At 42.3% G+C, this 14,805-nt stretch overlaps 1 protein-coding gene and 1 long non-coding RNA gene across 2 annotated transcripts in view; one reads left to right on the top strand and one right to left on the bottom strand.

Annotated features, from left to right (window-relative positions):
- The window catches only part of LOC116056460 (nuclear factor 7, brain-like), a 313,536-nt gene that overhangs the window by 201,208 nt on the left and 97,523 nt on the right, over window positions 1-14,805 (bottom strand). The gene's annotated exons all lie outside the window — the stretch shown is intronic.
- LOC116056484 overlaps window positions 9,093-14,805 on the top strand; it is a 5,827-nt gene continuing 114 nt past the window's right edge. The window contains exons 1-2 of the long non-coding RNA XR_004106585.1: window positions 9,093-9,236; window positions 10,116-10,167. This is a non-coding gene — a long non-coding RNA (uncharacterized LOC116056484). The remainder of the gene's footprint in view (window positions 9,237-10,115; window positions 10,168-14,805) is intronic.

Genomic DNA, 14,805 nt, shown 5'->3' with positions numbered 1-14,805 from the left:
ACACACGGACACACACACACACACACACACACCCAGCCACACATACAGAGACATACATACAGAGACACACACACACAGACATAGACACACACACACACACACACACACGCATAGACACACACATACAGACACACATATACACAGACACACACAGACACACAGATACACACACACACACACACACACATACAAAGACACACACACACACACACACACACACACCCAGCCACACATACAGACACACACACACACACACACACACACACACACACGCATAGACACACACATACAGACACACACATACACAGACACACACAGACACACACAGCCACACAGATACAGACACACATACACACACAGACACACACACACACGGACACACACACACACACACACCCAGCCACACATACAGAGACACACACACAGACATAGACACACACACACATACACACACACACACACACAGACATAGACACACACATACAGACACACACATACACAGACACACACAGCCACACAGATACAGACACACACACACACACACACACACACAGACATAGACACACACACATACATACACACACACATACAAATACACACACAGCCTATTATCTGATTTTTATTACATGCATTTATGTAAAAGCAGGATTTTAAAGCCCATGTTGCAGGGTTTATTTTCTAATGAATTTGTGCAATTTGCTTGTTGGTAATAAACATTTAAACTGTTACCCAACAACATCAAATACAATGGATATCACAAAACGGAATAAAATACGAAAAAGTAGTACTATTTTACAGCGGTTTGCAATGATTCTCTTTTCCCCCCACAATGCATTGCACTACGTCACGTTGGGGAGACGACAGACGAAAGCCCCGTCTCTGTTCACTGTCTATGGTCTCGGTCTGTGCCTCTGGTCTCTGTTCACTGTCTATGGTCTCGGTCTCTGCCACTGGTCTCTGTTCACTGTCTATGGTCTCGTCTGTGCCACTGGTCTCTGTTCACTGTCTATGGTCTCGTCTGTGCCACTGGTCTCTGTTCACTGTCTATGGTCTCGTCTGTGCCACTGGTCTCTGTTCACTGTCTATGGTCTCGTCTGTGCCACTGGTGTTGCAAAATATGGCTTTTGGTCTCGACCGAGTCCATGTGTCTTTATTATGTGTATAATAATATTGGAGGGAAAGTGAAACACAGCTTGGACGGGGATTTTTTTGGCTTTTCATAAGTTTAGACAGCTAGCTACACCGACGTTTGCTAACGTTAGCGCAACAGCGTTAGCCTAGACTGCTAGCTAGGTAAATATTACGACTGCCTTCAGAGTTTCCTATATCTGCGTCCACGTTGTCAACATAAGACATGTGGCGTTAGTGCTCCTTTTGTACCATCATTTTATTGAATGAAATGTTAAGCTTCGCTCCTACGAGGTGGGTGGGTTTTTGTTAGCTACATACAAAGCTAACTGGCTATAGTTAGCCTGTATGCTAGCGGAATTAGCTAACGTTGCTTAACCAGCCAGCAACTTCGGCAATCAGCAGTGGTTTCGGTAAGCTAACCACGACAGTTATTGTCGCCCACAATCAACCTCTGCTGCTAAAAGCAATCAACCTGCAGTGATGTTTGAAATAGAGACGCTTGTGGATGTGTTAGCTGTTGTGGTTAGCTCGCCGGAACTACTGCCGAAGCTGCTGGCTGGCTACGCAACATTAGCTAATTCCGCTAGCACAGGCTAACTATAGCCAGTTAACTTTGTGTGTAACGTAGCTAACAAAAACCCACCCATCTCGTAGGAGTGAAGCTTAACATTTCATTCAATACAATTATGGTACAAAAGGAGCACTAACGCCACATGTCTTATGTTGACAACGTGGACGCAGATAGAGGAAACAACGAAGGCAGTCGTAATATTTACCTAGCCGTCTAGGCTAACGCTGTTGCGCTAACGTTAGCAAAACGTTGGCGTAGCTTTAGCTAGCTGTCTAAACTTGTGAAAAGCCGAACAGCATCCCCATCCAAGTAATAAATAAACACTAGGCAAATATGTTGTTACTGGAGCTAGTAGGCTACCATCAAAACGTGAGATATCTAATCGAAAATGTGTTTACAACGTCGGGGGATTTCACAGGTGGGACTGACTGGCAAGTTAGCCCATAGCTAACATGATCATGCCTTCTATTTCTAGATCTAGCTAGATTACCAGTACTTATCTGAACTAACGACATGATCACTGTCACTAGATATAAAGAAAACATTGACTTTCACTCGGTGCTATTCACTGACAGTAAAAACCCCTCTTCCACCTCTTCCTCATCCCAGTCAGTCCCCATAGTTCTAGTTCTAGACTGAGGCACGTCTCCCCAACGTGACGTCATCACCGAATTGCGTTAAAAAACCCACTAAACGACTAAAACGGTACAAACTGGCCTTTAACACTATTTGGTGACATTTTTAACAATGATATACATATGTTGAGTGCTTTATGTACCCATTAATCAACAGTGGTGGTTAACCTGCAACATGGGCTTTAATGCTTTGTTTAAAACTTGAAAAAGTCAGTTACTCCAGCTGTAAGTCAGTCAAATGTGCACTGAATGAGGTAGCCTTGTTTTAAAAGGTCACCAGTCACATCTGTCACCTGTGAGTACATGGCAATCGAAATGTTTGTGGGGTTTTTTGTGGCAGCAGGTGAGACTGAAACGCTCAGCTATCTACAGTGGATATCTAGTTTAATTAAGTTGCCACTGGAACATTAGTGCGGGGATTTTCAAAGGACTAAGTAGCACAGAGATAAGCCACACACACACACACACACACACACACACACACACACACACACACACAAAAGATAAGGCGAATCTGGGAAAACCCAGAACAAAGCCGTATTTTAACTCTGTGTGTGGCTCTTTTAATTTGTTTTACATGTTTACGTTAATCGTCATTACCAGCATGAATAGTCTCACGGTAGGTTTCCACACGGTGAAATTTCGCTTCGCTCTCATTGAGGTTGAATGGAGACGATATTCGCCCTGATTGGGCGACATGAGAGCGAATTGCCGAGGCGAGCGAAACAAAGTTGACGAAAGTTTAACTTTATTCAAATGGGGACCACTCAAGAACCAATCAGGTCCGTGTGTTTGTGTTTGGAGGCGGGAGTTACAAAAAAAAGTCTGACCAAGATTGCGGAGGTTATCAGAGCTGTATCATGAAAATTTGTATGTGTTTCTACACGAACATTGGTACTTGTATCAACACGAATTGTGATTTATATGACACACAAACTTAGTCAGGGCACATACACCACTAAATAGATCACTGTATATGTTAGCTCGCAGCTCGCAGGCAGTTTGGACTTCCATTAGCTGTTTAAGTTTAATTACCAATGTTAACTATCATTGTAGTGATCAATAATTAGCCTGTGTCTATGTTATCTCCTTACATATACCTACGCTCTCCGTCTCTGCTAGATTGGGAATGATTGAGATTTCTCTTGGCACAGCTACCAGAAGACTTGCTCAGTAACGCTCAGCCATCACCAGGAAAGAGCTTCTAATATCCTTCACTGGTCTCCGTCCAACGGGATCTGTTGGTCCATTTCTTTTACTGTATATGCCAATCGCTAGCATGTTCGGACATTGGATTTCATTGTAAAGCCTAGCCAGGCAGCTAGGCTACTTGTGCATTTGTTTGTTTTTGTTGGCGAACATTGACGCTTATCAACACGGATTGTTGTTTATATGTCACACGAACTTAAACACGGCAAATACACCACCAAATAGACCACTATAGATGTTAGTTTACACACTCAAAATTATTCAGCTAGCCGACAGGTCAACCGCTAGCATGTTCGGACTATGCTACCTAGCTTCAACCCTCTCTGCTAGCTACTTTGCAGCCGGTGTTCCGTTGCGGTCTTGCGTGTTGTTTTCGCGACCACGCCCCGAGGCAAAATTTCGCTGGCCGGAATTCACGAGGTGTTTCGCTGTGTGGAACCCTACCGTCAGGAGGAGAAGGAACTTGTTTTGGTGGCACATTTGCAACCCTGTTTAACTATATTCGTGGGGTGCAAAAATCGGGACTCCGGTATACTTGTGGGGTCCCGACAGCTTTGTGGGGCCAAAATGCTGGACCCCACAAGGTTAAAGGTCTGTTTGAGGGTTAAGACTTGGTTTTAGGATTAGGGTTAGAATTAGGTTATGGTTAGGGTGAGGGTAAGGGTTAAGGTTAGGCATTTAGTTGTGATGGTTAAGGTTAGAGTAAGGGGCTAGGGAATGCATTATGTCAATGACAGGTCCCCACAAAGATAGTGCCACAGACCTACGTGTGTGTATGTGTGTGTGTGTGTGTGTGTGTGTGTGTGTGTGTGTGTGTGTGTGTGTGTGTGTGTGCGCGTGTGTACGTGTGTGTGAGCTTCTTTTACATAAACAATTAAACGTAGCACACCTTTTAAAGCTCAGATGAGGTCACTTCATAAAGGAGTTATTGTGGGTGTAATTGCTTGTACTGAAAGGAGGAAGTAGGAGTTCCCAGCTTCTTTTTGTGTTTTGAGGACTTTCCCCAGTCCCTCTATCTTATATAAGAAACATGAACACAAAGGATCCTGGGAGGTGTTGTGGATCAGGTTCCAGGAACAGGCCACATACCAGTTGGTTGAAAACATGATGTTGTGATGTGACTCGTTTTAAAAACAAGAACAATGTAAACCGGTCATAAACATACACTTGAAGGCTACTTACATATCATGCTATAACAGACAGAACCCTTCACACCTCTGAAGCCCTATTCCCACGGGACTAGTATTACCTGGTCACCTCTAGTCATTTGGAATAATTACGGAGGCTGTGTCTGTCATTTTTACAAGTAAAAATTCCCTGCAAATGACCTACCATATTTTTAGGTAGCAGGGAAAAACAAATAATTGAAGAATACAAAATGCTACGAAGTGAAGTGCCGCTCAACGTTCAGCTGATATTCACACTCATATCTCAAATGACATTTAGGAAGATCCCATGATGCCAGAGACACGAGAAAAGAGAGAAGTGAAATCACCCCATGACTGTATGAGGAAGCCCCAAATGCCACAAAGTCACATTCAAAAGTAAATCGTCATATTTCAATTGAAAGTCATCCTGAGAGTGAGGGAACAGGAAGTGAAAGATGTTCAGTCAGGCGGGGATTTTAATTACTAAACTCTGCATGTTTATAGCGGCGGAATGTAACTAAGTACATTTACTCCAGTACTGTACTTCAGTCCAAATGTTGAGCTACTTGTACTTTACTTGAGTCTTTTCTTTTCATGCCACTTTCTACTTCTACTCCGCTACATCTCAGAGAGAAATATTGTACTTTTTACTCCACTACATTACTCTGTTACAGCTTTAGCTACTAGTTACTTTACACATTAAGATTCCTACACACACACAAACACACACACACACACACACACACACACACACACATAACCCCTGCAGAAAATCAATGGAGCGGCCGCTAATCATGTGTAGGCGGGTTAAGGAACTTTTTAGCTGACTTTTGTAGGGCTTTATGTCGACACAAATGCCACAACATTTGTGATTGTCTTTTTCCAGTGTGGCCCTTAGTGAATGTGAGTTTGACCCCCCTCCCTGCTCTAAATGAACAGCTTAAAGGTGCAATATGTAATACTGACAGCTATTGTTTACAATAGTTACTGCAGTACAAATTCCAAATACTGGAGAGAGTCGTCTCCCCCGCCCTGTCCTCCCCAGATTCCAAGTTCACGTTGGTTGCCAGGCTGATACCGGAGCATCCAACAATGTTGCTAGACGCTTGTCTCACATAGCCAGACATTACTCCACAGCACAGCGGAGTAGCTAACGTTAGATGCTGGCTATATTGACAGTCATAAAAGCCCATGCTCACGCAGAGCTCTGTACCCAACTGACAGATACACTTTTTCGGCTTAAGCTGCAGACACACTGACCAGACGGCCAACCCTCGGCAGAAAAGGCAGTTTGACTGATCCCCAAGTTGGTCAAAAAAGTGCCTTGGAACACACCAAAGAGACGAGACGTAATACGTCTCCATAACAGCAGAATCTGGATTGTCACCCAAAAATGAAAACCGGCAGCTGATTGGACGAACGCGTGACGTGGGTCTGGTTTCTCTGGAAATTCAAAGACAGACTGTTTGATTCTCGTTCAGAATACGATCTCATATTGTACTAAAATAGTTCACCGAAACGTGTTTAAATAGGCCGTGCAGTTGCTGAATCTGTCTTCATTTCAGATCGACAAAGGTCAGTTTAAAAGATTTTCGTCAGATTTTGAGAGACTCTAGTCACGTACATCCCGCTCCCCGTTTTCAGATGGGTCATTTGAGTCCGACTGCCGGCAGTGCCCGCCCCGCCGATTATACATGTCAAATCGGCCAAAATGAACGCCGACGGCCTGGGGAGATGGGGAGACAATGGTGCCGTCGATGGTGAGAGTGGGGTTATTGATTTTGCTGAGTGTGGATTTGGAGCCGATGAGGAGGAATTCTGTTTTATCGCTGTTGAGTTTGAGGAAGTTGTGTTGCATCCAGGTTTTAATAGCTGACAGACAGGAGTTGATGTGGGAGAGGGGAGGATTGTGGGGGGGTTTTGTTGCTGAGGTAGATCTGGGTGTCATCGGCGTAACAGTGGAAGTCCAGGTTGAAGTGGCGGAGTATCTGACCAAGGGGGAGGATGTAGATGATGAAGAGGAGGGGGCCGAGTACGGTTAACTCCGAGTACGAGTTTTGGATCTGGACCTGATCTAATGTGGTCTACATATGAAAAAAAACTGTGAACTCTCCCTTTATTGCGTTCTCATGAAGACAATACAGCCTTCACAAATCTAAAAGTGTGTTTTAGACATAATTAGTAATTTACCTTAATGACTAACACGCTTTCAATACAGTAAGAGGTTCATAAAACAGAGGATCAGTCACTCAGCAATGGAAGGCCCGTTTCACACAGCTGCGTGGCGTGAGCGTGTCAGCTGCGTGGCGTGAGCGTGGCGTGAGCGTGGCGTGAGCGTGTCAGCTGCGTGGCGTGTCCGTTTTTATTTCGGCTCCCATGGTAACGGGTTAGAGCTTGCACTCAGAAAACGCGTGCATGCTAGAAATAGGACCGACGGCTATTTTTTTTTACCGCGACACGCAAGCGTGTTGGAAGCGTTTCCAGGCAAGATAGAATACAAAATGATGTTTATATGTCATTTTGACACAAATACATATTAATAAATGACATGTTGATGTTTGAAAGTCTCTAGGTTTTGACATGAATGCAGATATAAATGTAATTAAAAAAAATATATATATTTTAGCAAATATTGCAGCTCAATACAGAACCAAATATTCTGTAGCCGACGTTGTCTTTGTTTGCTGTTATCAAATCAGTATATATTTATGTTTAACATGAAGTATATAGTGCATTTTATCAATGGGAAACATACATGTGTAGTAGAGGATGGATACCTGAACCGGATTCGGACAGATATTTAGAAATGATGTTGGGGTTCGGGTTGGGCTCAGTCATATCAGCATGGAACATTTTAAATTTAAAACAGCTTATTATGTAGGTGCGCGCCTGTGTTAACGTGCGCTTGTTGCCCCGTGTGCGCTGATGACTTCATCTGTTGACATTTCTGAATGCCTTCCTACAAACGTACATGTGTCATTAGTATGAGAAAAATATGAGATTTTAACTGTATCGGGCTCGGGTCTGGTTTGGTTACTGCTCTGTCAGACAGGAGCCGGGCTCGGATAGAAAAATGCAGCCCGATCCACACTCGAATGTGTACAAAAGATCTTTTCTGGTGTGAAAAGACATAGAAAATGCAACGCAGCCGCCACGCAACTGACACGCCACGCTCACGCCATGCGGGTGTCGTGCCAAGGTACTTATCCCCGCCAGGATACGTATCCCCTGGCCGCGGGAGCGTGCATGCACTCAGAGCGGAGTTTAACTGCTGTACTTCGAATTCACCCTTAAATGGAACAAATAGCGACGTGGAAGACTCGACAGGGTTTTCCATAGTAACATGGGTCTCATTTATCTACATAAATACGTTTATTTGTCTGTTACATTAAGGCGATGTGTGAATTGTTAAATGCGTCGTTTAGTAGGTCTACTGTGGATTAATCTACAGTGTTTTCCAAAGTTCCATATTGACATAGCTACATATAGGCCAGGCCGACTGATAGGCCAATCTATGTGAGTCATGCAGGTTTATGAACAATATTTTTTCCTCGTCTTTGCTAACCCGTCCCCCCTGCCCTCTAATGTGATTTCTGTTTTAATTGAATTTAGTTTAATATGGCTTTTCAATTAACCACTTTGTTCACCTGTCTACCATACAAGTTACAGAGGGGATACACAAAATATCAGGCCGTTTTATCACCTGATATAATGTGTATCCCCTCCCCTAACGTGCAAAGGGTCTGTCCTGTCATCATGTGTGCTATTTTACCAGGTCACAATAAACAACATGAAATAATATGTAGATGTCTGCTGTTTTCTAGCAATAGTTACAGAGGGGATACACATTATATCGGGCTATTTTTCACCTGATATGTGTATCCTCTCCCCTAACATGCAATGGGTCTGTCCTGTCAATGTGGAACTTTGGAAAACACTGTCGTTTAATACACAATAATAAACGACGCATTCAACAATTCACGTCGCCTTAATGTAACAAACATATTTATGTAGATAAATGAGACCCATGTTATTATGGAAAACCCTGTTGAGTCTTCCACGTCGCTATTTGTTCCATTTAAGAGGTGAATTCGAAGTACAGCAGTTAAACTCCGCTCTGAGTGCATGTTTCCCTGCTGAACCTGAATGCTGTGAATCGGAAGCTAACTTCAGCTTTCTAAGTTTCCCTTAAATTTCCCCTTAACCACCAAATCAGAAGCTGCGAATGGGAAGCTAACTTCGGACATGTAGCCTAGCCTACAAAAACGAAAAGCAAGGTATTGTATTTTTGGTTACAGTAGCCTAGTAGTGTTTTTTTTAAGTGTTATCTCAAGGAAACAGACTGATCTAAATACTGCTGAACAACCTTAATGATGGTTGACAGGTGATACTTGTTTGGGCCGTGTGATTGGCTGACGGGCTGCTATGCAGAGAACGTGATGATGGCCGACTTTCCAGCCATCGGGATCAAGTCCAGGTTCACTCCGAGATTTCACGCTTTGCAGGACTACAGGCCTGCAGACAGAAGCCCCAGTATCTACGGTAAAATCGTTGTTAATCAAACAGACACTTTATTTGGGTACAATTACAACTTCTAGAATGTGTTTACACCGTAGTTTGTACAAAATAAAGGTTCACATTCACTGTAGCTCAGTATGCTATGCTATCCCTCCGCTATGTAGCTATGTCGTCAGTTGTAGAGTTAGCAGCGGGAGTGACGGGTTTAATAGTTTAAATATTAGTAAAATAAGAGTTCGTTGGTGTGTTGGTTAATGCCGAATTTCTTAGTCTAGATTAACGATTTAAGAAAATTCCAATTCAAGTTTATCCAGGTGATAATTCTTAATGAAAAAGCTAAATAAATGTAAATTGTGAAGTTTTACTAATGGGATATGGTATGGCGATTTCCCCACATACAATATAATGGCATGTTTCGTGGATGAATCATTGTTAAACATTATGACAATGCACACTAAGAACACAAATATGTATGCAGTGTTCTTAGTACTAAAATACTTTGTTTCTCCGCCAAACCTTGTTGTAAAAAAAAGTTAGTTTTAACGGGTCTGACTTTCACAGACTACCACTGTAGGTTGTACGGATAAAAGTTACAATCTAGCTAAAATAGAAGCTCACTGGTGTTTTTCTTTGATGCCGAATTTTTTAGTGTAACCTTACGATTTAAAAAAGTCCTAACTTGTATTTGGCGAGGTGAGAATTATTTATGAAAAAGCTAACCAAATATTAAATGTGAGGTTTTACTAATGAAATGTGGTTTAGCGATTTACCGGCATATGATACAACGGCATATTTCGTGGATTAATTATTGTTAAAAATTACAACAATCCATATATAACACATAAGAATAAATAACTTGTTGTGATTAATGTCACATATGTTGTGTGTTTTCATGTTCTGCAGTGAGACAGCAGCGCCCCTCTCTCCTAAGACGGTCATAGGCTGCCACCTGGCGGTGAGCTTTTGAAACTGCATTGAATTGTTTCGAACGATTGCTCGCCATTGCTCGCCGCCGTTGTGGGATATCAGCGGTTTTAACGGTTATAAAAGTTATAATCTTATTAAAACAAGAGTTAATTGATGTGTTGGTTGTATGCCGAATTGCGTAGTATAAACCTTCGATTAAATAAAACCCTAATTCATGTTTGTGTAGGGGAGAATTCTTTATGAAAAAGCTAAAACAACTACAAATGGTGAGATTTTAATAATGGAATATGGTTTTTGCGGTTTTCCCGCTTACAGTATAACGGCTCGTTTCGTGGATTAGTTGTTTTTAAACGGTACAACAATGCTCATCAAGTATACATAATAGTCAGGTTCATTATATATTTTTGTGGGATTTTTTTGGGGATTTGCTAAACTATACATTTTTGAAAAGATTATTGTATAAGGAGTCAGAAAATCAATGTTTGCATTTTCCCAGATGTCTATGTGGCGGCCATATTGAATTCTTTTAAAATGGCCATCGTAAAACTTTAATTTGTAATATCTCGGCTTCTGAATAAGCTGTGATGTTGATTTTAACTGCTAAACCCACATTTTTAGGGTCAGGGAATCCAATGGTGCTAGTTACAAAGCTAAAAGACTTTACCACATTAACCCATAGATGCATACGGTGTGGTTGTTTTCTCGCAATATCATTGTAGTGAAAAGTTGTTCGCATTTAATATTCCATGTTCCTCAAAAACCATGTTTTTTTATCATCCCATTGAAATACATCCACAATATGGGTAAAAAAAAACTACACATCACAAGCAGTTGGTCAGATTACTTGGAGTTCCTTTTATTGAAGAGTTTAAAAGTAGCTTATGTAAAACGTGGATGTTCTGGAGGTATCGACATGCACATTTAGACAACAGTATGATTAAGCAACCTTTTTAATTAGACAGTTTCTATACATCATCATAATCATCATCGCTTTCATACATCACGGCATGGGAATCGTCATCGTTCTGGCGCTGGCTGCTGCACTGACACATGTCAGTACAGGCTAAGTCCTTAGCTCTGCAGGAGCACCTCCCAGAAGAGCAGTCAGATTTACACTTGCATTGAACCAACTCAAGGATGGCCTTTGGGGCTGGGAGGACCTCTGTGGTCACTGGTTTGAGCATGCCATCCGAGTGTTTGAAGTATCCGTTTTGCAGAGGATCCAGCTGTGGATCCTGCAGAGCAATGGCTGCCTGTGCCCATACTCTTGTTTGGACATGGATTCTCAAGATGTGCTGCTTCAGAGCTCCAAGTGTTGGAGGGAGCTTGTCACTTTCTGCCCTGTGTTTGCAGAAGAGATGCCATCGCAGTTGAGTGGATTGCCTTGATGTTGATCCCCTTGGGTGAGTAAGCTGCACATATAAAGGATTCCAGGGCTGACAGCATTCCTTCTGTCACATCTGCTTCATCCAAAAGCATCTGCAGAGCTTTGACAATATCTTCATCTTCTTTGAGGTAGACCTGCAGCCAGGTTGCCTTGCCTATGCGGGAGAACCTTCCTGTGTTGTCAGCCCCAGTGAATGCATGGAAGGCTGGCAAAGCCTTTGCTCTTTCTTTACCTAGAGCTCGCCACAGTGGTTCAATCTGCACAACACCAGAGGCCATAGAAATGGACGTGTTCTTCAACATGAGATCATAGTTTGCTGTGACTAGCACTAAAACATCTGTATCTGGTGAGAAAAACACCAACTGTGCATCATGTGGGTTTCACTGTGAAGCCAGCACAGCCTGGTGGATCAGCAGTGTGTCTGCTTCTTCGTGGTTGTTTTCTTCAAAGACAAGGTCTTTGTTGCTCCTAGTGAGCCCAGAAGCAGATGTGATGATCAGCTTGGAGGATCCCTTGTTGTACTCCAGAGTTTTGGCAGCAAGATATTCAGTCAGATCACTCTTAGTCTTGTCATGGGAGAGAAACCTGCTCATTGGGATGTGTTTGATGTTGGTGTCATCTCTGACTTGATACTGAATAGAAGCTTTTCCTTGTCTTCGTTTATCTCTAGTTGCACTCTTCAAAGAATCTGCCCTATATGTGTCAAACGCGAGGATGATTTCATCATAATCTTGTGTTAGTTGCATCAGTCTGTCTTTGAAGCAGCCACTCAGATCCTTGACTGTCAATACAGTCGCTGTTTTTTTGCGCAGCTTCTGCACAAGCACCATACACTGGTGGACACCAGTGCTATTATCTTCCGACTTGGCTGATCAGTAGATGTGAGGTCTGTGAGTCCTGTATCCATTGCATCTTGGTGAGTAGAACTCCCAACTTGAGGCGGCTGATGGTCTTCATGGGGCATGTCTTCTTTTGTCAGCTTCTCAAGTAGATGGATTAACTTGGACTTGGCAGTATTGTTCCATCAGGAGCGAACAGTACCCTTGGTGTCAGAGTGAATTCATAGTTTCCTATGGCCTTTCTGGTTGATGTCTCGGTTTGACCTGGCAAGTACCATCAGCCTTGCAAACAGGTCCTTGGTCTCCTTCAGATCCACAGAATTGTCTCTGAGTTTTACTGTAATCTTCTTGTTCCTCTTCTTGTTTGTAGGGGAAAAATACTCTTTCAAACAATCGTCATTTATGACACTGACACGTACCATACAGTAATGTTAGCGACCTGTTAGCAGCAGTCATAAATGTGTATGTTGTTGAAATATAACATTCTGAGGTAAAAATTAAGATAATAGGCTACTTACTATAAATGTACCAGATGCTCTGTAAAACAATGTTCTTGAGGGATGACACAGCTGATATAATATGTTGTGTGTTCCGCAACAACTATCCCATTATGTCAGAAGTCTGAGGAGCAAAAGTCATATATGACACATACTATACAGTAGTATTAGCTAGCTTAGTTAGCTGTAGTCATATATGTATAAATATGTTGTTGAAATGTATAACATATTTTCTGAGGTAAAATGAAGATAATACTTACTATACATGTGTTAGATGCTCTGTAAAACAATGTCTTAAAGGGGTGATAGAATGCAAAACTGAGTTTACCTTGTCATCGTTAAATTACGATAGTTTGGTGGGTAACTAGGACATACATAGAACCTCAAAGTCCCATTGACACCTCTTTCCTCTGCATATCTCACAATGTGAAACTGCTGCTGAAAACGGGCAAATCTCGACAAAGCTAAAAGTTGACGTCAACTCCTCAACTCCTACCTTATTTGGCTCTACCTTCTATCTTTGTAACGCCCCAACATTTACATAGGCCAATGACTGATCTGAGGTCAGTTAGTCTTCTGAATAGGTCGCGCAGATCTCCGACATCTTATACATTGTTCGTCTGCAATTTCATTACTAAATTCACTTCTGAGACTTTTTTATGCGATAAATCAACTATGTAGAGCTCAAATATGGGCCGTTTTAGTAGAATTGATGGCTAATTGCAAATTTTGTATGACTGTGTTGGACTTCAGGAGCTCCACAATCTGCCATGACATGCGGCGACTGCCGGCCGAGTTTGATGCCTTCCCTGTCGGCCTCTCCCCATTCACAGACCCGCTATATGAGCTGGAGCTCTGTCAGGATCTCACACATGAGCTGCGCTGTGTACTTTAGAAAGAAGAAAGTTTGGAAGTTTTTCAAGGATATTGAAAATGAACCACGGTCGTAAATGCAGAGTTCCAGGCTGTAAAACGGAATAGCCTACTGGCCCAGAGAAAAGGGTTTAGAACGAGTAGATATCGGACAATAGAGCGGGAGTTGTGGATCTAACGCAGCAGCGCAGAGGACGTGCCTGCAGGGCTTCACTCTCCGCTAAATTTCCCTGCGCTGACTAGCTACAGGGTGAGTTGTGATTCCTTGGTGGAGGTTTTTTATGTCCCAAGGGTAACGTTCCAACAACACTAGTTGTAATGAAAGTGTCGAAACTTTGCATTTTGTCTCGGCTGTTTTAGCCCCGCTGCAGCCGCTGTGTGTGTGTGTGTGTGTGTGTGTGTGTGTGTGCGCGGCTCTGTGTGTGTGTGTCTGTCTCGTCAGAGCTCCTGAAGTCAGACACGTCTTACCAAATTTGCAATTAGCCATAAATCTTCGTAAAACGGCCCATATTTGAGCATTACATAAAGTCTTAGAAGTGAATTTAGTAATGAAATATCAGACAAACAATGTATAACATTGCAGTGTCTGAAATATGAGACCTGCTGTCTTGTCTCCAATGTTTGTGTATGTGGTTCGCTCAACCAATCAGCGCGCAGCTCATCTAAATATTCATGAGCATACCATATTTGGAAGAAAAGCTGTCGTTCCACATAGGGCCATATTCACAGGGTATTCACAGACCCATAGAACAGCACCTGGGCCATTTTCAGCCCAACCAATGTTACATACCCTATTAGGAGACCTTAAGGAACAGTGTGCTGCCCTATACAACCATTCTATCACCCCTTTAAGGGATGACACTTCTGATATAGCAAGTCTATAGTAGAGTATAGACATCTGAGCAAATGCAAACATTGATTTTCTGACTCCTTATACAATAACCTTTCCAAAAATGTATAGTTTAGCAAATCCCCAAAAAATTCCCACAAAGGTTAAAATCTGAATATAATGAACCTGACTATAAGTATAAATAAATTGTGACTCATGTTCATAGATTGTTCTATATCTA

Source organism: Sander lucioperca, chromosome 6, assembly GCF_008315115.2.
Source record: "Sander lucioperca isolate FBNREF2018 chromosome 6, SLUC_FBN_1.2, whole genome shotgun sequence".
Lineage (NCBI taxonomy): Eukaryota > Metazoa > Chordata > Actinopteri > Perciformes > Percidae > Sander > Sander lucioperca.
The sequence above is the reverse complement of the archived record's forward strand: the minus strand, read 5'-3'. Positions and strand labels throughout refer to the sequence as shown.